At 36.9% G+C, this 25,748-nt stretch overlaps 1 long non-coding RNA gene across 2 annotated transcripts in view; it reads left to right on the top strand.

Moving 5' to 3' along the window:
- LOC114030238 overlaps positions 1 to 25,748 on the top strand; it is a 61,378-nt gene that overhangs the window by 25,741 nt on the left and 9,889 nt on the right. The window contains exon 3 of one of the 2 annotated variants that reach the window (XR_003567578.1): positions 11,836 to 12,074. This is a non-coding gene — a long non-coding RNA (uncharacterized LOC114030238). Of the gene's footprint in view, positions 1 to 11,730; positions 12,075 to 25,748 lie in introns of both variants that reach the window. The other variant, XR_003567577.1, reaches the window with a different exon arrangement.

Genomic DNA, 25,748 nt, shown 5'->3' with positions numbered 1-25,748 from the left:
GATATCTTTGGAAGGAGCCAAATTTCCAAGGGTTTTGAAGAAAATGAGAGAGGAACAAATAGAGGTAACGAGTGTAACCAACTTTTTCAGAGTTTGGCTGAGAACGAGAGGAGAGATACCAGAAAATAGCTATCAGAGATGATCAGATCTGTCAAGGAGTTTGGTTTTTTTTCAGTATGGAGGACACTTGGGAATATTTGTGAGCAGCAGGGAAGATCTCAGTCTGAAGATTAGGGAAAGGGCAAGGTTGAGAGGAATAGGTGGGAAGGGGGGGGAATCAAAGATACAAGTAGGCTAGCCTAGGGGAAGAAAAAGGTGACCTCTTTGTCAGAGTAAAGAAGGAGATAGAGGGGGATTATGTAAATGAGTGGTGAAATGAAAAGGATCTGATGCAATACCCCTGCCAGTCCTCACCTAATTAAATGTCGCACAGTAGTCACATTTGTCCAAAACCTAAATCCCCAATTCTAGAAGATGTCTCTGCATTCCTGGAGAAAATTTAGCATTGTTTTTTTCAAGTGTCTATTCTAGTGGAAGGAACCAAAGAATCATAACAAAATCCTTGTGACAAAATTGATTGGTCTCTCAAGTTCTAAAAATTAAAAACAAATAAAACTCAAATAGTTTCTTCAGCACAATTGTTAGAGAATCCTAAAATTCCAGGCATCTCTCTTGGTTCACATTCTCTTACCTTCAGGTTAATCCTTAATGGCTGGCTATGTCTATATACATGTATAGGGCTGAGGACTGCTGGATCAGCCTCATTGTCATTTCCAAAAAGTCATTTAAAACAAAACTATTACACAGATGTGAGTTCCTTAAAGTTGGTGAAGCCTTTTTTTCAGTAGGCCTCCCTATAGGCAATTAGGTGATGACCAACATGTATTATGTTTTCATTTTAATATTTCTCTTCCTTTTTTAGTGTTGCCTTGATGAAATGAGATAGTATTTGTAAGAAGCAGTTAGCACAATGCCTGGAGCGTAGTACATACCATACAAATTCTTCTCCTTCCCCCTATGAGACTCCTAGAGTACCAAAGATAAGGGCTGACCAGTAACAGTGGAAAAGTCATTCAAGTGAGGGGAAGTCCTCCAGAATACCTTACGAACTTTACCACGTAGGGGTGAAGTGTGATAGGAGTAATATCATAACTCCTAGGTCAATGCAAGTTAGGCTAGCTCTCCCCTAAAAGGCATTGAGACATTCCTTAAGACTCGATTGGCTCAAGGGACTAAAGGCTCAGAATACTGATGTCATTTCCTCATCAACTGAAGGTCCAGGAGCTGTCCAGTGCTTGATTGGTGGATCACCAGGGAGTAACTCAGGCAAAGAAACTGTGCTCAGTTGAATGAACTTCAGATGTCCTGCATGCCTATCCTTGTAGAATATACTATTCCTGATAGGGCTTAGTAAACCTTTTCCTGTTAACTGTTATATGACCTACAGAGCATCTGTGTGGCTCAGTGGCTAGAGTGCTGGGCCTGGAGTCAGGAAGACTCATCTTCCAGAGTTTAAATCCAGCCTCAGGCACTTCCTAGCTGTGTGACCCTGGGCAAGTCACTTAACTTTGTCAGCCTCAGTTTCCTCGTTTGCAAAATGAGCTGGAGAAGGAAATAGCAAACCACTCCAGTATCTTTGCCAAGAAAACCCCAAATGGGGTTATGAAGAGTTAGACACAACTAAAAAATGACTGAACATATGATCTACAACTGTTTCATTTTGTTTCAATATCATACCCAAATTGAACACAGCTCAAAACAGGAGTCAAGGAATATTACAACTCCCCACCTACCTAAACTCAGAATAATTTAGTTGGAGGGTATAAGTCAAGGTGTAATCAGTACTGAAAAGGGTAGGCGGAGATGTAGTGTCATGGGAGGAGTTAGGCTTCTGTGAGTTCCAGAAGACTGAAGGAACATGAGAAGTAAAAAAATGAGGAGAAATGTGTTCATTACAACTCCAGAGGGCATAGTCAAAAAGATGGGCAAATCTAGAGTAAGACACTGGAGGGGTAGGGTTTAGGTTGATGGAGCTAAGAAAACAGAAAATGAGGGCTAGAGACTGAGGTATTTTACTCTTAGGCAATTTGGAGGTTCAGTATCACTCAGATGGGAAGAGTGAAATGAGGTGGTAGTCAGCAAACTATTGACCTTTGCTGACCTTGTGAAATTATCCCAGGCAGAGTTTTAATGGATGGGAGAAGCTCCTCTGATGAAGAGAGATGAGGCAGACATTCTAGGTCATGCATGAGTCTGTTCAGGAGTCTTAATTTGGTCATGGTCTCAGAGCAGTCTCGGTATGTTTTGCCTTAGTCTAATGCTTTAAGATGGAGTTTTACCCAGGACAATAGCCTTCGGCTCTTTCTAACAGAGCTCCACGAGCACCGAGCCTCCATCATTGTGGCCTGGTTGTTATCACAGAACTCTGTCCACTGAAGTAGACTTTCTTTCTCACTCTCTTTTTGAGAACCTTTCCTGAAGTTGGGAATGTAATGAACTAACTACATGTATGTTTTCACATGTTCAGGATCATGACTTAACAGGTGTGGGCACCCATTTCCACTGATACACATTGCAATCCCTCTAAGCCTTTGCAAGCATTCTTACTGAGTTTCTGTGGTTAAGAAATCCATTGTCCAGTGTCTTTGTGACATGGCGGTGACCCTGGGCACATGAAGGTTATGCTAATGAAGCAAAAGCTATGTTAAATCCTGCCAAACCAGAAAGAGTTTAAATATTACTCCATTGATAGATGTGTATCTGTTTTCCAAGGACCATCATAGCTCAGTTCAGAGAATTTACCCTCACTACTTTCCCTACAGAAATTATGAATGACATGTCTGTCAACATGCATGCTAACTGACAGATCTCAGAAGATCTGGTAGACTAGAACTGAAATGTATACTATTTCTGGTCAAATGAAATAATGTACACAAAGGACTTTGACAACTTCAAAGAATAAACACCAGCTATTATTATTATTATTAGATGCTATTTGCTACTTATTTACTTATGCCTTTCTTATATGGCAGATGTTTTACTATATTTTCCTTAAATCAGATTTTTGGGGATTTAATATGGGTCGCCATTACAAGTCATTAGTGCTTAGCACAGTACCTTGTACATATCAATTAAATTAAATTTGTTGAAATTGAATTTAAGTGAAGTTAACAAGCATTTATTAAGTGCTTACTATATGTCAGGCAATGTGTTAAGTGCTAGGAATATAAATATAAGCAGAAAGAAAGTCTATGACTTCAAAATTCTGTGGATATCAGTCATCAGTAGAGCCTAGAGGAAAATGAAGATGTGATTGGTTGTCCTGGCCTTCCTCTTTAAAATGGAGGTGATAGCGGTAGAGGTCCCAGGGTGGGAGGATATTTCCAATGTGAGAAGTAGTCTAGTGTTGGAGTAAGTTTCCAGGGTGAAGAGGTTTCTATAGCATGGTAGAGAAAATTCTGTGAAGATGAGTCAACATTGTAGACTGAAGAGGAATTTTATTTGAGACTCTGTTTCTTGGTAAAATGACAAAGTCAGACTAGGTAATCTCTGTAGTTCCTTCCATCGCTATCATTCTATGATTTAATGAGTCCAACTTTATGACTCAATTTTGAAAAAAAAGTGAAAAAACCTATTTTTCTTAGAGGTCAGATTTCATTTTAACCAATATTAATCAAAGAAAAGGAGAAAGGACCTATTTGTGCAAAAATATTGATAGCAGCTTTTTGTGGTGGCAAAGAATTGGAAATTGAAGGGATGCTCATCAGCTTGGGAATGGCTGAACAAGTTGCATTGTAGGACTGTGATGAAATACAATTTTGCTATAAGAAATGACAAGCAGAATGCTTTCCAAAAAAACCTGGGGAGACTTCTATGAACTCATGTAAAGTGAATTGAGTAGAATCAGGAGAACATTGCATCCAGTAACAACAATATTGCAAGAATGATCAATTGTGAAACATTTAGCTACCTGATCAAGACAATGATCCAAGACAATAAAAGGCTATCCATCTCCAGAGAGAGAACTGATGAACTCTAAATGCAGATTGAAACTTTTTTTATTTTTATTTATTTTTCTATCCTATTTTTGTCTGTATTTTCTTTTGCAACATGGATAATGTTTTGCATGACTTAACTTGTATAATCAATTTCAAATTGCTTGCCTTTTCAAAGAGGGGGAGGCGTGGGAAAGAGAGAGAGAGAGAGAATTTGGAACTCAAAATATTTTTTAAAAGATTGTAAATTTTTTCACACAACTGGGAAATTTTTAACTAACTAAATAAAAATATTTTAAAAGATATTAATCTGCTATAACTACCAGAAGTTACTGTTCCCATCACATTTGGCAGAAAATAGAAAAAGCAACTCAGGACCTACATACAGCCATACATGTGGTACATGTGGTAACCATCACCATGGTAAAAACCTTAGGAGGAAAAGTGGAGTTATCAAAGAATACCTTAAAGGTATCTCCAAAAATAAAGGTTGAAGGTTTTGAGCTTGAATGTGGAAGTCCCAGTGAATATTAGATGAAGGCAATCCTTATAAATACCTTGTAATCCTCTAGGCAAAACTAAAGGATTTACTGGTGTCTTGAAATTAAAGCTGAATGGGAAGAAAATATTTATAATACAGTTCTAAATAATGCACACTTTTTGAACTGTAAAATTAACTATAACTAATTTGGAAGGTATCTTCACAACTCACAATATATTAGTAGGACACAAGGCCCATTACCGTAAGCTAGTTATTGAAAAATTAACACTTCCTTACTAAAAGGGAGGAAGAGAATTCATAAACATTCTTAGAACACATAATAAACAGGTAAAAACCCCATAGAAATACTTTTGGAAAAAATACACTTTACTTAACTGGGCAACATTAAAAGCTGATAATTACGCACCATTGGATTAATCAAATGCAAACAAAAATGATATATCTCCAGCTAGAACCTATGAAATGGCTAAGCTTCAAGAACAAAATCAAAAAGGCCTCTATTATCATTATCCACATGAACTCATACGTCAACCAACAAGTGCCAAACAAATGACTGGGTCATGTAGATTTGATGGGGGAATGGAGAGATTTTCAGTAGCAATTTAGGACCAAGTCATTACGGAAGGGTTATCAAAGAGTCAGGATTTAGTGATCAATGTTGATTATGCAAGAATATGAAAGGAACTGTTATGGAACACATCATTGAAGACTGCAAAAATTTAGTACCTGTCCAACACCTATTCAATTATTCAGTTATGAAGATTGGTTATTTTATTTTATGTGTCTATGTGGTGGTGTATGCAGCACTAAATATAAATAATAATAGGATAGTGACTTATCCTAGAACTGTTTCTATCTCTAACCCTTTGGAGAAGGATATAAAAATAATAATAACATTAGACAGAAAATGTCATCTAAGATAAATGTACTGATAGACTAGATAACATCTATGCAACTGTGTATCATAGTCTGGACAATAGTCTTCACCTTCTTGTTTTCCCTATGTAGACTCACTTGCTAATAATAATCAAATGGCCTTCAAATGAAGTTATCTTTATTATACTTTTCAAGGAATCTTGTATGATTTTAACTTAAGCATTGGAGACAACTTGAATTATCTCAAGGCTAAAGAAGCAAGGAAATAACAGAATTTTTGTTATTTTCACTTTATTAACTCTATACATGACATTCCTTTATGCTATCCATTGATTTATCAAATATTCATTGTTTTCATTTTGTGCTTTGTAAACCTATATTAATATTTCCAAATGAAGCAAGAAGCTGTGAACCATCAAGTTAATGACAGAAGTGTCACTTATATTAATTCACTGTTTCTCATTATTAGTACATAGCATATTATTATTTGTTATTATCAGAGGTATTTGAGGTATTCAGGGAGGGCTAGCATCTCTGGTGTGAGGGCTTGACAAGCTCTTTTAGGGCTGCTCATCCACCTTTGGTGTCCACCTTCACCCAACTCCCACCTGTGGCTCCAAAAAGCCGTAGCATACACAGCAGCCACATGCCAATATACTGTCTCAGCAAATGGTCTAAAATCGGGTTGAGGGTAACGAACAGGCCTGAGACCTGTTGGGGAGTTAGGGAGATGTCTACCTGAAGGATGTGAAGACTTTCCCCAGTAGAATGGTTGGATGAGAACAATTTGTTCTAATGACAATGAACTTACATGGAGAAAAGAACCCTATTACTTTTTCCCAATTTGCAGGTAAAAGAAAGTAATAGATATCAGGCTTATTTCTCTTGTGGATATGCAATTTATAAAAATTACCTAGGGCATAATACTTGTTTCATAGCACTTTGGAAAAACTTTCTAGTGCATGTACATTCTACCCAAGAGACTTGAGGGGAATAATGACCGTGAAGGCAGCTGAAGAAGGCACTGTGGAGCACTTAGAACTTGGTCAGATAGCAAAGACATTAAGTTCATCCATTGCATTCTGGGTCATCGCCAGGCATCTTGACTTCTGTCCTGCCACTGGACTTGGATGACTCAGGAAGACTGAGGCTGACTACTTTGTGCAGCTCTGCCTCACTTAAATCCAATTCACACACTAGTCAAGACATCGATTGTAATGTCATTGGTCCTCTTCAAAAACAAAGGACGAACAACAATTTTAATTATGCCTTGTCCTGTGACCATTATTAACTTTGAATGGTCTCAGAATCAGAGTATTACAGTTGAAAGGGACTCGTTAGTTTGAGGCAACTCCTGTAATACTTTTAATATAGCTTATAACAAAGTTATTCTTTCTTCTTAATAGTCCTTTATATTTGAGCAATAAATGATATGAAACTCAATCCCTGGGGAAGCAATTGATAAATTATCTTATGTCAATGAAGGTGATGATAATGAAGATAGCATTGCTATAACTAATAATCAGCATTTTATTCTGATACAAGTAATACAATTTTTCAATTCAGAGGTTATTGATTCTTCATATCCTTTTTGCTCAGATGATTCATCTAAATTTATGAATCTCTGTTTCAACTTACATGGAGAAAAGAACCCGATTACTTTTTCCCAATTTGAAGGTGAAAGAAAGTAATAGATATCATGCTTATTTCTCTTGTGGATATGCAATTTATAAAAATTACCTAGGGCATAATACTTGTTTCATAGCACTTTGGAAAAACTTTCTAGTGCATGAACATTCTACCCAAGAGACTTGAAGGGAATATATTAACTTAACCCCCTTAATTCTTCTTTCCACTTACAAGTTTGAATCCACATTTTCCAGGTATTCTAATCTGTCCTCTTTTCAAAAAGCTTTCACCTAAGGAGAACTTTCACTTTCCCTTCTTTTCTTACTTCAGATGCTAGGAAAATAAAAGACTTGTTTAGAGCGTTATGTGTGGTTCATTCGAAACTAAGTTTACAACTTGAATGGTTATTTTCAACCTTAACCAGACATGAACATTATTGCTAATTAAACCCCTTTTTCATCAGTTTACAGACTGCTAGGCTGACATGGGATATGCTTAAGCAGGGGAGAAATTTGTTATAAGACAGCTGTTCCAACAGTTCCCATTTGATTATTATATGAAGAACACACTTAGTCTTGTAACATTTCTTAAATTTCTTTTATAGTGGAATAAGATGCAATTGTGGTAGTCAGGTTTAGGATTTCAAGAGAACATAAACAAAGCCTCACACGTAGTTGTGTTATCTAACTAAGGGATTTAATGATAATACACAATCTGATTCAGTGGATATAGTCATGCATACAAGAATACTTGTACACCAAATACACACCATTTCACTGCCATTCTCTGACTCCATTTCAGTCTGGTTTAGAGAAAAGAAGATACATGCGTGTAAATCCAGGACTGAGCAATTGGCTCAGTCTTGAATAGTAAGCAATTTTTGGGTGGCCTGCAGATATTAGAGACTGGGCAATTTTATACTAAGGTAGACAAAGGGATACTGGATGGTCCAATCTAGGGTAAGCAAAACCCAGTCTGCTTTGGATACACTAATTATGAGTAGGTCAGATAAGTCTAAAAGCAGGGTTTGTATTCAGAGACTGTACTCATGGATAAAGTTTATTTTTCAGTCGTGTCTGACTCTTTGTGACCCCATTTGGGGTTTTCTTGGTAGTTTGCCATTTCCTTCTCCAGCTCATTTTATGTAACTGAGGCAAACAGGGTTAAGTGACTTGCCCTGGGTCACACAGCTAAGTAAATGTCTGGGGCCAGATTTGAACTCACTGAGATGAGTCTTCCTGACTCCAGGCCCAGGTGCTCCATCCACTGCACCCCCTAGCTTCCCCTTCATGGATATTTACTATCTACTCTATTTGCTATTCAGATATTCTTCCTTTTCTGAGTGATATTGGCTTCCTCTTCATTTCTGCCTATTAACTTCCCTGTCTTCCTTCAAGACTTGGTTCAAATCTTACCTTCTACAGGAGACCTTTTCTGTGGCTCCAAACTGCTAATGCTTTCTATTTTGAAACTGTCTTCATGCTACTCCATTTACTTAACATATATGTAGCTAGTTGTCTTCCTCTTTAAAATGAGTTCCTCTAAGGTCTGAGAATATTTATACCTTTCTTAGGATCTTTCTTATGGAAAAAAAAAGTCAGATATGAGACTCAGCTCCAAGCCTGTGCTTACCACTTTAAATTTTTTTCAACACAGATTGTGAGATGAATTAAGCAGAATCCTGTCCAGGGTATTTACGCATCACTCTGTCTCCACCCACGCTGCATGATTCATTAGGAAACCCCTCATATAAGCTGGCCATAAATCAAAGTGCTTGGGATTCTAGGGCTTGGGAGGGCATGGACCCAGACTGAATTTTCACCATACTGGAACATAGTGTGCATTCCAGGTTAGTTTAAGTGGATGTTTTACAATTGTTCAGCAAGGCAAGTTGGAGCTTATTGTGCTAGGAACAGGACAGTTAGGAGGATGGTGACTTCATAAAACTGCCATAGGAGAGCACAAATCCCTTCCTCCCCATCTTTATCATGTGTTTTCAAAGCTCAGGCACACGGAACACTTGAAAATGTCTCTCTGATGATAATTCACATGTTCCTTTAGCATTTTTAAACATCATCACAGCTATACAGTAGGGATACGTTCCCAGATATTGGCAGTATACTTAGAGTGGAAAAGAATGTTCTAGTATAAAATTGTATTGCCATACAAGGTCGCTTTGAATTCCTGCTGCTAACCTTTTATTACCACTTTTAAGTTTTTCCAAGTTCTGCCAAACTTCTTGAACTTAGTGGAATGATTAGAGAGCTTTATAAACACAGAGCTCTTATTGGCCCTTTGAAATCCTTCATGGGAACACCAGAAAGATGACAATAAAGTATACATTAAAAAGCTAAAGAGTTGGAGTTTTGTTTTAAAGATTAATCCTCCCCTAGAAAGGATTCCTTTGTATTATTAGCAGCTTGATAGATGGGCATTGCAACAGCTGTGCTGGTTTTCAGAGAGATTGTTGTGGAAAGCATCGAGCAATGTTTCTCTTTCAAGACTGGTACCACATTTCTGGATGGCCTGGAGATTCTTTGGATATTTAGCAAATTGCCTCTTTTTTAAATTCCCAAATATTTGTTAGAAATACTTCATAATGTAAGTATGTTTCCCTTGGCACCTCCACATGATATTTCTTCTTGTTTTTAGCAGAGTATGGGGAGTTTCATCAAGAAACAAAAAGAGTTTTGTCTTTAAGAACTCAACATGATGTTGCTTCAAGTTGGATTGTGCCAGTTCAAACCTTTGGTGATGGCTGTTTCTTAATGGCCGTAAAGCTTGACCCTCATTTCAATTCAATTTCATTAGGTGGTAAGCAATACAGAACCAGAGTTCTGGAGAAACATTCAGCCAGGATATGTAGATCTGGGAATTCTCTTCAATTCAGTGAACAAATTCAATTCAATAAACATTCATTTAGCACCTACTGTGTGTTAAGTACATGCTAAGTGCTGGGGATACAAAAAGAGGCAAAAAAATAGTCCTTGCCCTCAAGTTTCTTACAGTCTAATGGAGAGACAACATTCAAACAATTATATACAAAACAAGCTATCTACAGGATAAATAGGAGGTAATGAAAAGAGAGAAAGCACTGGAATTAAGAGGGGTTAGGGAAAGTTTCCTGTAGAAGGTGGTGTTTTAGTTATGACTTAAAGGAAGCCAAGGAGGGTGATAGTCAGAGAGAAGGAGGGAGAACATACTACACATGGTAAAAATTCCCAGAAAAAATTCCCAGAGCTGAGAAATGAAGTATCTTGTTGCTGGTACAGCCAGGAGGCCAGGGTCACTGGACCAAAGAATACACATTGGGGAGAAAGGTATAAGAAGACTGGAAAGGTAGGAGGGAGCTAGGTTATAAATGTCTTTGAATGCCAAATAGCATTTTGTATTTGCTCCTAGAGGCAATAGGAAGCCACTGGAGTTTATTGAGTGGGAGGGGGGGTGACATGATCAGACCCATGTTTTAGGAAAATCACTTTAGTGGCTGAATAGAGAATGTACTGGAGTAGAGGAGATTTGGGGCAGGCAGACCTACCAGCAGTCTACTGCAATATTATAGGCATGAGGTGATGAGGGCCTGTATCTGCATGGAGATAGCAATTGAACCCATAATAAGATTCCCAAATGTAAAGAGAAGAGAGACCAGTGGAGGACCAAATAAATCCCAAAGAAGAAGATAAAGTTTTCAGCAAAATACAAAGGTATTTGGAAGAATGGAAGAGTTCGGAAGAAAAATGACCTTCATTTTTGTCTATGTGTGTGAATGCCACATAGTGCATACAAATTGGATGGGAATTCATTCACAAGTTTTCCTTTGGAAAGGGAAAATTAAAACCAAATATTGTTTCAGACAATTAGGAATTATATACTCACCATCAATGACAATGAAGTCACCATGTTTGGATATGAACATAATAATCTGGAATGTGCTACATGCAGAAGAGGAAATGGTAGTGTAGAAAACAAAGGTGAGAAGCAGCTGTGCTAGATCCTGTCACTACAGAGAAGAACAATGGTGGAAGCAAATAAATTTGGGCAGTACAGAGGAATAGATTCAAGAAGGACTCTTGGATATTGTTATTACCAAATGAAAGAGACCAAGAGAATATTAAAAACTACAGGCTTACATAAATACTTTCTCTCTAAAATATCACATTTTTGCAAGGTCCATATGCATTTTTATAAAAAAATCTATGCACATTGAGGGAATCTTTGATGAAAGTTTGAGAAAAGAATGCTTTTGCAAATAGCGTCCTATGGCAGACCACATCTTTAGCGTCACATAATTGACTGAAAGACAGAGAAAACAAAAGATCTCTTTGTGCTTATTATCTGTTGATTACAAATAATAATAATAATAATTGGTTGATTGGGTAGAGCAAAATGTCATCATAAATGCTCTCTTTTATCAAAGTGACTCACATACATATATTAAAATTATATAAGATTCCTTGTCAAATGTGTCAACAGAGATGACTTTGTTTTATGACTAATCTAGATTATATTTCTTCCCTCCAGGGAGTCCCACCTTCCTCCCTTATACTCATCTTTCTCTCTCCCTCCACATAATTGAGACTTACCCAGACCATGCAATACATTTGAGGTTGCCACAGAGGCGACTTCTTTCCCATCAGACCTGTATCATCTTATTACTTCATAATACTAGAAGGGCCACGTCCGGGATCACTCCTTTGCTCATGGTTCTGTCCTTTGCTGTTCCTCTAGGTCTATATCCAATAGTTGCTCTTCTTCTCTCCAAGAGGTACTGTTGAAACGCCACTCTTTCTCTCAAGGAAGCTTTTGTCCAGAACCTTCTCCTTTTCTCTCCAGAAAACAGGGTCCAGGAACTCTTGGCACTCCTACAGAAGACTAAGCTTCACAAACACTTGCCCCTCCATGACTGCTCCTGGCTGTGGCCATCTCCTATATGTGTCTATATATGTATATGTGGCTCCCTCCTTCTCAGAGGCCACATGGTCCCAGTTGCTGGACTCTAGAAAAGCTCTACTAGGGCCTCTTCACTGCCTCCACTTCTGAAGCTGTATGTATTTCTGGAGAAAGATGCACAGGTAAGCAGATGCTTTTTCCCCAGGACCTAAATCCCCTCTCTGGTCCCTGATTTGTGGTCCCTGTTTTTATTCAGCTCTTTCTAAATCTCTTATCTGTGGAAGATATCACTGTTCTCTTTTACATGTATGCCCTAGTCATATTGTAAGTTTCTTATCTCCAATGGTGCTGACTCAGTCAAATCATGGTAAAGAGGTGGGATCGATTCCTTACTTCAAGCAATTATCCTCAGTGAGGGGTAATTGGGTCAGCAAGTACCTAAACCAAGGGTAGTACCCACCTGCATCAAGGATATGGGAGCAAAGATCCAAGTAAATGGTCTCTGGGGATGTATAAACCTCGTATGGGAAAATATCAATATAGACCAGAGGCTTCAGTCTTTAACTCATTTTGACCTGGCACTTTGGGGTCACATCCTCTACATATGCTTCCCGAATGATATTGCTTACCTGCTGGACATCATCAGAAGTATGACTCAGCCTACTTATACCCAACATGTATCTCTCCATTTGTCTCAGAGTCACAACATGTTTAAAAGCTCTATTCAATGACTGTATATACGATCATTATGATCATAAAGGGAAACATATTTGCCAAAAGTATCTTGCCATTGTCATGCAGTCACGAAATCTTGTGCAGAATTCAAGATTCCAGATATGTGTGTGTGTATTTCTATATGTATATATAGATAGACATGTAATACATGTGTGTATGCATACAGCATGTACTATGTGTGCTGACACATCATGAGGTGAACTTCAGAGGAAGAATTAATGGCAATGCTCACTTCAGAATCATACCTTGCCCATCCTCTATGCATGGAACAGTCCTCTGGACTCTGTTACTTATGAATGACATTGTGCTGTTAGCATCAGGCCTCAGCAACTATAGGTGCTTTTGAATGAGATCGATATCACTCAAAAGACTGATAAACATTAGGGTAACTTTACCCTTATCAAACTTGTGCATTCAGATGAAGGGATGCTATGTTTCCATATCACCTAATTTGTAAAAAGACAAAAAAAAACTACTAAAGAATTGATATTCAAAGGTTATAAATGCATGTGGTTTTTAATTCATTTATAAGCAAGTTTATTTTCATGTTTTTGAAATAGATTTTCACTTTTTCCCTATTGCCTTTATGATTACCTTAAATTTTGTCATATGTAACAAATCAGAAACAAATTATCAATACCTATTTTATGAAAAGGTTTTATCTCAATAGTCCACATATTAAAGATAAATTACTAGAAATAAACATGCAAGCAGATCAGTAGTTTGAATTTTAAAGGACCTACAGGCTAGAAAATGGAGGCCCAAAAGGATTAAGTGTCTTGACTTAAGCACTTGGTAGAGTTTAAGCACTATATAAATGTAAGCTTTATTATTGCTCAAGGTCACACAGCTAATTACAGCAGAGACAAAGACCCAACTCTCTTGATTCTTCATTTCTTTGTACTACATCAGCTTGCCTCCCCCCCTTCATTTTTCCTTGTTAAATATATGAGTATTGATGAACAAAGGCCGTCTATTTCACAGGACTCAAAGAATGAACAATAGCTTTTATTCTAGTCTAAGCTCTTTTTCTTTCCTCTATGAATCTTTAGTAGTACCAAAAGGTGTTTTTCCTTGGCATCTTTGGTGGTGGTGATTTAATTTTCCAGCTCAGAGAAGCTGAAACTGAAAATTCATCTATTTTGTGTGAATATGCTCCAATATCCATGATCCAAAGCCAAGTCTTTATAGAAAACCCAAGTGTACAGATTTTCTGAATGTCATTTATTATAGCTTTCTTTAACATTCAGCACAGACATTATGAAGGTAAACTGGGCTGATAATCTAAAACTTATTTTTAGGGAAAAAATGATAATTCAGTGGTTTTTTTACTTTACTTTTACAAAATAGAAAATGTAAAAAAAAAAAAAAGCAACCACTACCTTGGTGAATTTTGTTTTTATATACTTACTAGAGTGGCAGTGTGGCAAAGTAGATTGAATGCTGGGCATCTGGGTTCAATTCTAGGATTCAGATCTGGGTTCAGATCTTGCTTCCAGTACTTATTAGTTGTATGACTATAGATTAACAATTTTAGAGCCTTAGATAAGTGTCTAAGACTCTTAGTTATAGAAATGTTGGGATATATATAGGTATGTATATATCTTTGTGTGTGTGTATGTTGGGGTGAATTTCACTGGTCATATGTCATTTATATATTAGCAATAATAGCAGATACCATTTCTTTAAAATTTCAGCAAAAATGGAGATAGGCAAATGTTCCTGTTTTCAAGAAGTGGGGAAAAGATCATTTAAAATAAGTTTTATGTCAATTACCGGGGAAAATATAAGATGCATTATTAAGTGGATGGTTCACGAATACTTAACAAAGATAGATACTGATTATGATAAGCCAGTATAGGATCAATGAAAACAAATCATGCCAGACTAAATTAATTTTCTTTTGTTGTTGTTGTTATTTCATTCTTTGTATCTCTAGCATTGGCACAGTGCCTGTCACATAGACATTTAATAGGTGCTTATTATAGATAATAATGGTTAGCATTTATATACAGCTTTATGGTTTGCAAAGTGCTTTACAAATATTACCTCATTTTATCCTCACAACAAATCTGGGAGGCAGTTGCTATTATCTTAATTTTATAGATGAGGAAATTGAGGCAGAAGTTAAATGGTTTGCCCAAGGTATTACATATAGTAAAGTTTCTTTTTAAAAAAGTTTTATTGCTATGTTTTGTAATTACATTACAAACATTTTCAGATTACTCCTACTTCAGGAGACATGTCTTGCCACAAAGTGACAGTCAATTAAAACTAATAATATAGTGACCTCATCCAAAAATGCTTATGATATTTCACATCTGTAAGACCTCCCCACATCATCTTCCTATTATTCCCTGATGGGAAAAAAGAAGAAAAGAAAACCCATTTCATAAAACATAGGCAAAACAATTTTCCTCAATGATTATACATATATATATACACATACATATGTGTATATATATATCATATATACCTATATATGGGGGTTATATGTGTGTATATGTATATGTGCATATATGTATGTATGTATATATGTGTGTGCGTATGTGTGTATATATGCATAGTATGTGTGTGTATTTCTGTGCCCTAAATCTATTACCTCTGTGTAATAGATAGCATGTTTCATCATTAGTCCTTTAGAATAATGAATGGTCATTATATTGATTGTAGGTCTTATAAGCTTTCAAAGTTATTTAATTTTTATAATGTTGTTATATTAAATAATTCTCATTATTTGAACTTAGCTCTTTTTGACTCCAGGTCCAGTGCTATATTCACTATGCCATCCACCTACCTCTGAAATCAAGGGAATTCTGGAAATATCTCTCTATTGGTCTGAGTATAAGTTACCCCCAAATACAGGTGATACCACTGAAATGAGATCTCTTTGAAAAAGATATATGTGTATGTGAAAATAACATCAATTATAGGTCACTCACATGCTTATACAAGCTAGATTAAGGGGAAAATGCAATCAATAAATCAGAAAAGTATATGTTGTTTTCAACAAGTCCCTCAAAATAACCTTGTGGATAAGGTGATTAAACATGGGCTGGGTGATAGTATAGTTATATCGATTCAAAATTTTCTGAATGATCATAGCCAAAGAGTGATAATCATTGTATCAGCATCATTTTAAATCAAGGTTTCTTAATCTGGGGTCCATAAACTTGTTTTTAAACATATTTTCATAATTTTTCAGTATAATTGGTTTCCTTAGTAATCTGTTTATTATATTTTATGCACTTAATATATTATCCTGAAAGGGGGTCCTCTCTAGACTGCCAGTCTAGTAAAACACACCCAAAAAAGTTAAGAGCCTATGATTTGGAGGGAGTTATTTTATGATCTTCAATCCTGTTCTGGTCACTATTTTTGCCACTGATTTGAATGAAGATACTGATGACATGTTTTTCCAATGTTTATATGACCAGTAACTAGGAAGAATAGTTTGAACATTTGATTGACAGAATCAGGATCCTAAAAACTTATAATAAATTTGGATCATTGTTCTACCTAACAAGATAAAATTTAAAAGTACTATAGTCAGATGCAAAACATTAATTAAACAAGTATATAATGTGTGTGGATAGCCATTTATATGAAGACACAGATTTTAGTGGACTAAAAGTTCAATACAAGTGCAAAAAAAGTTAAGGTAATTTTAGGCTACATTAATAGAAATATAATGATCTTGAAAGACTTCAATGAAAGATATTCTGAAAACTAGATAATGCAGTAGAAAGAGCCCTGGACTTGCATTCAGGAAGATCTGAATTCAAATGTGACCTCAGATACTTACTAGCTATATGACCCTGGGCAAATCACTTAACTTCTGTCTTCCTCAATTTTCTGATCTGCAAAATGGGGATACCACCTACCTTCTAGGGTTGCTAGGATAAAATAGATAATATTTGTAAAGCACTTAGCACAGTGCCCAGTGTGTAGTAGGCACTAAGTAAATTCTTGTTCATTTTCTTTTAATATGGTTTAGGTTTAAGAAACAAAAGAATTCAAAAGCTTGTACACTTCTCAGAAGCTTTATTCCTATGTGGCATGGATACTTTCTTCAACAAGAGAGCTGGCAAACACCAAACAACATCACACACAAAAAGAAGTTGACTAATTCCCGAAGTGGAAGTCAGTCAAAATCTATTGTCTGCGTGCGAAGTGGAGGATAGTTCTAGCAAAGGTAAAAATGAACACTAAGTTAGAAAGAAAGTTAGATATGGAAAGATGAATCTGTCTACAATTACAATAATTTCAACCTAACCTACTTAAATAAACAGTTTTTGCCAAAACGGAAGTAGATAAAAGTAAAAGTCTTAAATATCACCATGTCTTAGAGAAGTTTAACCAAGGTAAAACACTGACTTCATAAAGAGCCTACAAGAACCTGAGTCATTGCATCCAGCAAATACTTGATTACTTTGCCAAAGAGATATGGCGCCCAAGTACAATTCCAGTCCAGAATACAAACTCATGTTTAATATAGTATGGAGGAGGATGGAAAAAGATTAAGACCAATCTTGCCTCATAAAACAGAACAAAGCAGTATAGACTAAAACAAAATCTCCAGTGTACTGGGCATATACTAAACCATATCATCCCAAGAACACTTTTAGATGAAAATGCAAGAACAGCAAATCAAAAATGTAACAGATTTTTAAGTAGTGCTATCACAAACTGTTGTTATCAGCCATAATAGCAGAACCATCACACGGAACCTCTGATTACATATATGTATACATATATACATATACACGTATATAATTTACAAATTAAATACAAATTTATATAAATATAAAAAATTAATGACACATATAAAGGTGAAACTAGGAAGGATAGTTAAACCAGTCCAAGTCCACAGAGGAGAAATCTGTTATAGAGGTGATGTTCTGACACCACTAAAGACTCACTTTATATGAGAATTCAAAGAAAATAAAATATCAGATGCATAGGAGAAAATCAAAATGTTATTATACCTCACCAAGAATAATCCTCCTGAATTCCTATTCTCTCATACTCATGAACCCTTCGTGGGAGGGATCTGCTCATATAATGAGGGAATCTTTATGAAAATATTAGAAAGGAATAGAGAGGCTTTTGCAAACTATTTTTAATAGCAAAACTCAAATCCATTGATACAAAATTGACTGAAAAGTATAAAGAAAGCACTGTTTATATATTGTTGATTATCCCCATTCCCTTGGGGCACCTAGGTGGTGCAGTGGATAGAGCACCAGCGCTGGTGTCAGGAGAACCTGAGTTCAAATCAGGCCTCAGACAGATAACATTTACTAGCTGTGTGACTCTGGGCAAATCACTTAACCCCAATTGCCTCACAAAATAATAATAATGATTATCCCCATTCCCTCCAAAAGGTATATGACTTAGTAGAATAAAATGCAACCTTAAAGGCTTTCCTCCGTTAAGGCATCTCCCATTCATAAGATCAAGCAATGTTGTTGTTGTTCAGTCATGTCTGACTCTTTGCGGCCACTTTTGGAAGGTTTTCATGGTAAAGATACTGGAGTAGTTTGCCATTTCCTTCTCAGCTTATTTTACAGTTGAGGAAACTGAGACAAACAGAGTTAAGTGACTTGCCCAGACTCACATAGCTAGTAAATGTCTTGAGGCCACATTTGAACTCATGAAGATGAGTCTTCCTGACTCTAGGCCTGGCATTCTATCCACTGTGCCACCTAGCTGCCCCAGATAAAACAATACTCCTTGATAAATGCAGCCATAAGAATGGTTCTTTTCAAGTTTCTTTTCAAAGACTATCTGATTATCAAAATGAAGCAAAACATAAAACAAAGAGAATAATGTTTGTCAATAATGTTTAGTAATGTCATGGAGGATATCTTGTAAAGACTCCAAATGGAAGAAAGATTCTCTATTCATAGGGACAAACCGCAGATGTTCCTGCTTTTGGATAACATTGTGATACTTGCATCAAGTCCCAGAATATTATGGAACTTCCTAAGGAAGATCTATGATCTTTCAAAGGAGAATAGACTTACAACTCATATAGGAACAGACATCAATGATAAATGGATGAAAAATATTCACGACCAACACTATGACATGCAGTTAGATAGGCAGTCCATTGAGTCCATCAATATAAATCAGTATATATATAATATACATATATTCATACGATATATGATATACACCTGTGTATCTCTATTTATATATGTGGGAGGATATAAATGTATGTGTATATATATATACATATGCATATATATAAATGTGTGTGTATGACAGGGCAAACTATTTGGACCTAACATTGAAGAGGACAAAGAAAGTGGACTGGATTTCATTGAAGACAATGCTCAGTACCTTTAACAATACCCAGCTACTCCCTGACACAAATATATATCTTTTTAATGCTAATATTCTTCTTGATGATGTTGTAGAGCTACAAATAACAAAACCCTACCATATTCAAAGAATCAAAGTTGTGGATGACCCAAAGAATAATGGATAGATGCTTGATGAACAGAAATAGGAGGAGACATATTCCCAAGAGAGGCCTTTGCACAAAAAATGGTTTAAGGGATGTCATCCAGGAAAGTTTGATCATAAAAGGAGATGGGTTGTTTGTGCACTAAGCAGGGATAGCAGCTGGACAGTCCAACTGCTGTACTGGTGCCCATGAAATGTAAACAGATTTAGAGGGATTTTCCTAGGATATTGGGTAGATCCTCTCCAAAGGATTTATGAGAGAACATAGTCAAGAATCACGAACATGAAAAGGCATAGATGGTTTGTGACCTGTACTAATGTTGGGAATCTTTGCAGCTCTGAGGATATGGGTTGAAGTTCTAAAGTTACCACTCTAAGAAAGGGGAGTCTTGTCTCACCCCTCAATAGCAAGACCATAGCTGGCACTCCTTGTTCCCTTTTGGGGGCAACATCTTCATAGGGATATTGATCAATTAGAACATGTCCAAGGGAGAATGATGAGGGTGAGAAGGGGATTGAAAATGTATCAGATTAGGGATTGTTGAAGGAATTTATTTAGTTTGGTAGAGAAATTTAGAAGAGATAAGATCACTGTTTTCTAATATGTGAAAGGCTAATATTGAGAGAGGTTTTATACTTATTCTATGTGGTTCAAGAGATATGAACTAGGACAGGTGAGTAGAAGGTATTGAGAGGAAGCTAAGAGGTTCAGGGGATAGTGTAATGGACTCGGAATCAAGTTGTGAGTTCAAATCAGGCTTCAGATACTTACTATTGGTTTGACCCTGAGTAAATCACTTTACCTTTCATCTATAAAGTGGAAATAATAAGAGTATCTGTCTCCCAAGTTTGTTGTGAAGATAAAATGAAATACTTTAAAAGTACTTTACAAACCTCAAAGTACTATAAATGCTCTCTATTATTAGGGACAGATAAGAAAGAATTCCACTTAGAATTTTCCTAAAATGGAACGGATTTTCTTATGAGGAGGTATGGCAGATTGAGCCCTCAATTTAAAGTCTAGACACCTGGTGTGAGAATGCCCTCCAAAATGTAGGCTCCAATTTGCTCTTCTGTTTAAAAAAATGCATATTAATACTTGACTTGATTTAATTCCTACTTCAGTGCCTCGCGGCGGCATGAAGAACTCTTAGGATTATGATAGGCTTTATCAATAGAGCTGTATGGATCAGGCTTTATTAATCAAGTTTAGGTAAGTCTTACCAGATGGAAGTGTTTCAAATGTAGACTTGGTGATGGAATGTCAATCTGTTACCCAAAGAATTGTTCATTCTTTTCAGTTGTGTCTGACTCTTCATGACCCATTTGAGGTTTTCTTGGCAAAGAGACTCATTTTACAGCTCATTTTACAGATGAGGAAATTGAGACAAACAGGGTTAGATGACTTGCCCAGGGTCACACAACTAGTAAGTGTCTGAGACTGGATTTGAATTCATGAAGAGGAGTATTCCCGATTCCAAGCCCAATGCTCCATCCATTGTTCCATTTAGCTGCCCTCCCAAGGAATAGGATAAGTAAATTCAGAGATGCTCTCCACCAGAGCTTCACTTCAAGACATAGGCATGTATAGAACATGGGCTGATTGTTACAGTGTGTCCTAGTACATCCTAGGGTGTGAACTGACTGTACTTTATGCATGCTTATGCTGCCAAGTGATGCATTTTTTGGCCATAGGAATTCATGAAACTTGATTAAGTCACGGAGAAGTTTGTAAGACTCCATATAATATTTCACATTTGGAAACTTCAAAATTGTAACCTATAACCTATTATTATAGAAAATGGTGGTAAGGTGGACTTCAGGATCAGGATTAACTTAAAATTTATAAAAAGTAGATAATATGGTCACACTTCATATAAATACATCAATGGAAATCTCACATAAATCTTAACTTGCTTTTCTTTACACATGACAGGTAGTAGCATGGTTGTTTCCTTTTTTCCCCTTTAATGCTAGTCTGAGTATTTGTATAGCTTGTTAATCCTGCCACAATTGTAAGTAAAGGTTATCATGGTTCAGTGGCACGTCTCTTCCTGAATCATTCCACCTGGATGGCACCAAAAATAATACAGTGAATGTTGGCAGTGGCTAGATTTAATGAAGGGAATCCTTCAGCCCTACAGCTGCCCTGCCCAGACCCCATTACCCACAGGGAATCCAACTTAAATGCTTTAAATATTAACAAATTTGTTCTTGAAATAACATTTTTCCAGGTATTGAAATCTCACATGGTGCTCCTACACAGTTAAAAATGAATGGAATATGTGTGGCCTTGATGAAGAGGTGGTGGTGCATCTGGCTTCTTAGCAATTGATTGCAGACACTTCTAGTTGTACATGTTTAAGATCCTGTACTCTAAAGTGTCCACCAGATCTCAGCAGCTGCAGGGTAAATTAGTCAATAAGTATTTATTCAACTATGACCTCAGGGAGCATGGCTGTACACTACACCCTTATTTAACCCTTGTGTTAAATAGTGCACATTTGAAGTATATCCCTGATGTCACATTTTAGAATAAGCTGTAGAAAATCTGAAGGGGCATGACAAGGATGGTGAAGGGTTTTGAGGTTATGCTATATGAAGACTGGTTGAATGAATGAATGAATGAATGGGTGAGTGAGTCAATGAAAAAAGAACATGTATTAAGCACTATGTTTCAAACACTGTGCTAAGTGCTAGGGTTATAAATACAAAAGTGACATAATCCTACCCCTCAAGAAGCTTACCTTCTAAATGGGGTTGACAGCCTAAAAAGGGGGTGTGTTATACAGGGGAGGGAGAGGTCACAGGTCAGGTGAGAAGAGCTTGGGAGGTTGATTGTGGAGATCAGACTTAGGAGAGAATGTGACAGCTGTATTCAAAAAATTATATTTGAAGACAGATGGAGGAGGAGTTCTTGTTCTGACTGATGGAATGAATGTTGGAATGGTCTTGGACTCAGGTAGACCAGGGATGGAATTCTGTCTTTTGACACTTGCTAGCTATGTAATCTCTGATCTTCAGTTTCATCTCTAAAGTGGTCATAATAGTATTTGTACTAACTGCTTTTCAAGGATCATTTGACATAATACATGGGAAACACTTTGAAAACCTTAAAGCACTATAGATATAGATATCATCATTGTCATCATTATTCAGTTGGAAGAATGGAAGGAAATCACAGGGAGGTAGATCTAGACTTGACGTAAAAAAAATTTCCTAGTAAGTGAACTGATCTAAAAGTCGAATGAGCTTCCTCAGAAGGTAGTTAGTTGCATCTCATTGGGGGACTTCAAATAAAGGCCATATGACCACTAGTCAAGTATCTATGGAGTAAGTGGAAGCAACTTGTCTTAGTGAAAAGTACCAGGGTCCTTTTTTGTGTCTGTAAAATGAGCTCCAAATCTATGATCCTATGAAAGAAGTCTAGAAAGATGGGGTGACACCTGGTCAGCATCTTCTCCTAATCCCTTCCTCCAGCTTTTCGAGAATGAAATTGTTGTTATGGCAAGTCAACAATTTAACAATTACTCTGATTTCAGCAGAAAGAGAATTCCTGCAGAAATAGAGTTGAAGAGCTCCATCTGGCTGCATCAAGTTTGGATTTCAGGCATATGATCTGTTTCCTAATTTCTTGTCTATTTCTTCTTCCTGATCATATAGTCTCCCACCGAAACATTGCTTCTTTCTCACCTCCATGGATGCTCATCCAAACTCTCTCTACCATACTTAGCGCCACTTTGATCCCTGGATTTTCTCAGTATTATCTTCGTATACGATGCTACTCCACTGACTCTTTTATTCATGATGTAGCTTTTGAATAAGAAATTCCCTTCCATATCCATATATTCTAGCAGCATTGCCCCCTTCCAGATTCTTTTGTCCTATAATAGCTAGCATCTATAAAGTACTTAATATGTGCCAGGAGTTGTTAAGCACTTTGTAAATATTCTCTCACATCCCTGGAAGGTGGGTGGTATTATTATCCCCATTTTTCAGATGAGGAAATTGAAGCAAACAGAGGTTAAGTGACTTGTCCAGAGTTATACAGCTATTAAGTACCTGAGGTCAGATTTGGACTCAGGTCTTCATGACTGTAAGAGTGACCACATCATTTCAAAGTATGTATCCTGCCTCAAGGAGCCAGAGCACATACCAAGCTTCATGGGAGCTCCCCAAGTCCAGAAGGCTATATGTGGATTTAAAATGGGAGGTTTATTTGAAGAATTGGGCTGATGGATAGCAAAAATCAAAGACAAAACAAAGCCAACTCTACAGAGTCCCAGTGAAATCATCCATACTGCCCCTCTCTTCTGGTCATTGCCCATTCAAAGCTAAAAGCAATTCCAAGATTTCATAACGGTAATCATAACAATGACACTTTGAGCTCTGAAGAGCATTTCCATAATTCTTTGACTTGATCTTCCCAACAACTGTGAGAAGTAGGTAGTGCTAGTATTACTTTCCCCATTTCATAAAGGAAGAAGTTCTTAAGGAGGTTGTTTGCTGAAGGTCATACAGTTGTTAGTGACTGAGCCTAAATTGTTCTCTAGTTCCTTACCTGTCTAAAAATTCTTTCATAAAAAAGAAGAGTTGGAAAAGAATTGAAATATCATCACTTCCACTTTCCTTGTTTTACTGAGGAGGAAAGTGAAACCCAGGAAAATTCAATTATTTTTCTCAAGTATAGAACTGAGACAGGCACCCAGGCCTCCTGAGTCCTAGGGCTTGTGCTCATTCTACCAACATACCTCCCCACTTATTCAAATATGTATCGAAAAATCAACTCATGTTTTCCTTACTCAACAACTGTTGGTTCCAAGAAAGGTAATTAGAAATGGTTTTCCCTTCTTTGTCTGAAGGCCTAGACACCCTGGAGAGAGGTAGCAATGGGAAAAAAATCCATAGCAGCTCTTGGTAAATGTCAGCATCACTAAATAGTCTTTAATACTTCAAAACACAAGTACAAATGTCAATAGAATATTGCTGAGAGTATCTTTCTTTAAGGGTCTGAACATTATGATGGCATCTGTTCTCCATTACTGATGAAAATAATTGGGCAAAGATATTTGGGCAACTTTCACAATTTTCTTGAGCTCTCAAGCTTTCCCTGAGGTACATATAAACAAGCTCAAAAACTTAATTTTAAACTCACATATATGTATAAAACAATGACTTATGAATATAAATTAATTAATTATAAATTGATCAAAACAAAATGTGTTCCAACTTTTGTGAAAAACTCCTCCAAAATATGCGTACCAAGGAAGGTACTCTAGGTTTAATAATGATAATTATAATGATGATTTTAATGATATTTAGATGGCATTTTATAGGGTACTCTATTTGCATTATCTCATTTAAATCTAAATATTCAGCATTAATATATCAAACTCATACATTGAACAGATATGTCTGGCAGGAGAGGGAAATGCTCAGTAAGCAGAAAGCAGGACCCTAGAATCATCAGTTTAGAGCTGGGAGGGACCTTAGAAGCCACATAGTCCAACCCTTTGCTTTACAGATGAGGAAACAAAGGCTAGCCTAATACAGGGAAATTTCCCAAGATCATACAGTTAAGTGGTAAAGGTGGGACTTGAACCCAGATCCCCTGATTTTAAACCCATTGTTGTTTTTTACACAGACATAGTTATAGTCATACTTTTTTTCCTGGTACTTAAACAAATGTCCCAAAGACAAATTGAAATATACCGGTAGGTCAAGAAAAGGGTACGCCATTATTCATCCTGGGGTTTTTCCCCCTAGTAACCATGGTCCAGTTGGATGAACAGAAAAATGCCTTCTAGGTGAGAAAATAAAGAAGCTCCTGCCTTTGAAATATTTCAGTCCCATTTCACTGAATTCAAACTAGGAGATATGCACTTGGCAACTTAAGTGTTCAACTAAAGGCAAAAAAACAACAACTCACACACCACTTTAAACCATATCAGGGTTGATAAATCTAAGAAATTTATGTAAGATTTTATATTGTGATTCTGTAGTAAGAACCCACCAATCCTCCACTGGTATTTGAAATCCAAGTGTCCCAAGAAAAATCTGCAAATCATTCCAGTAGCTGCCAATCTCTCTTGTTCTAGTCATTACCTCTCACCTAAATGACTTTAGGAACTTCTTAACTGGCCTCTCTCCTCCCTCCAGTCTCTTCCTACTACAATCTATAATATGCATTGCTGCCAGATTAAGCTTCCAAAGGCAATGCTCTGATCATGCCAAGTGTTCTCCCCAACCCCTGCTCAAAAACCCTTCATTGCTTCTGGATATCAACTACCATAGTTCACCCTTACGACATTCAAGACTTTCCGTGATTTGTCCCCAATCCACATTTCCAAACTCATCGCCCACTTATGCTTCTCTGGGATTACTTGTGTTAGCTAAACCAGACCACGTGCTGTTCTATGAGCATACTACTGGGCTCATGCTCCCCATACCTGCCCTCTCACACTTTCCAGCTCTGCCTGTCCAATATCCTGTCCATCTATCAATCCAAATATCAAGGATCTGCTCAAACATCATATTTTTCTTGAAGTCTTCCCCACTCCAAGCCCGACCAGAAGTAACGTCTCCTCTTTTAGTCCACAAGACATTGAGCACTTCTCTTATTGCACCTTTTTATTCTGGTGATTGGT

This window comes from Vombatus ursinus, unplaced genomic scaffold (genome assembly GCF_900497805.2).
Source record: "Vombatus ursinus unplaced genomic scaffold, bare-nosed wombat genome assembly UNPS02014946.1, whole genome shotgun sequence".
NCBI lineage: Eukaryota > Metazoa > Chordata > Mammalia > Diprotodontia > Vombatidae > Vombatus > Vombatus ursinus.
Note: the sequence above shows the minus strand (reverse complement) of the source record. Positions and strands in the feature narration are given on the sequence as shown.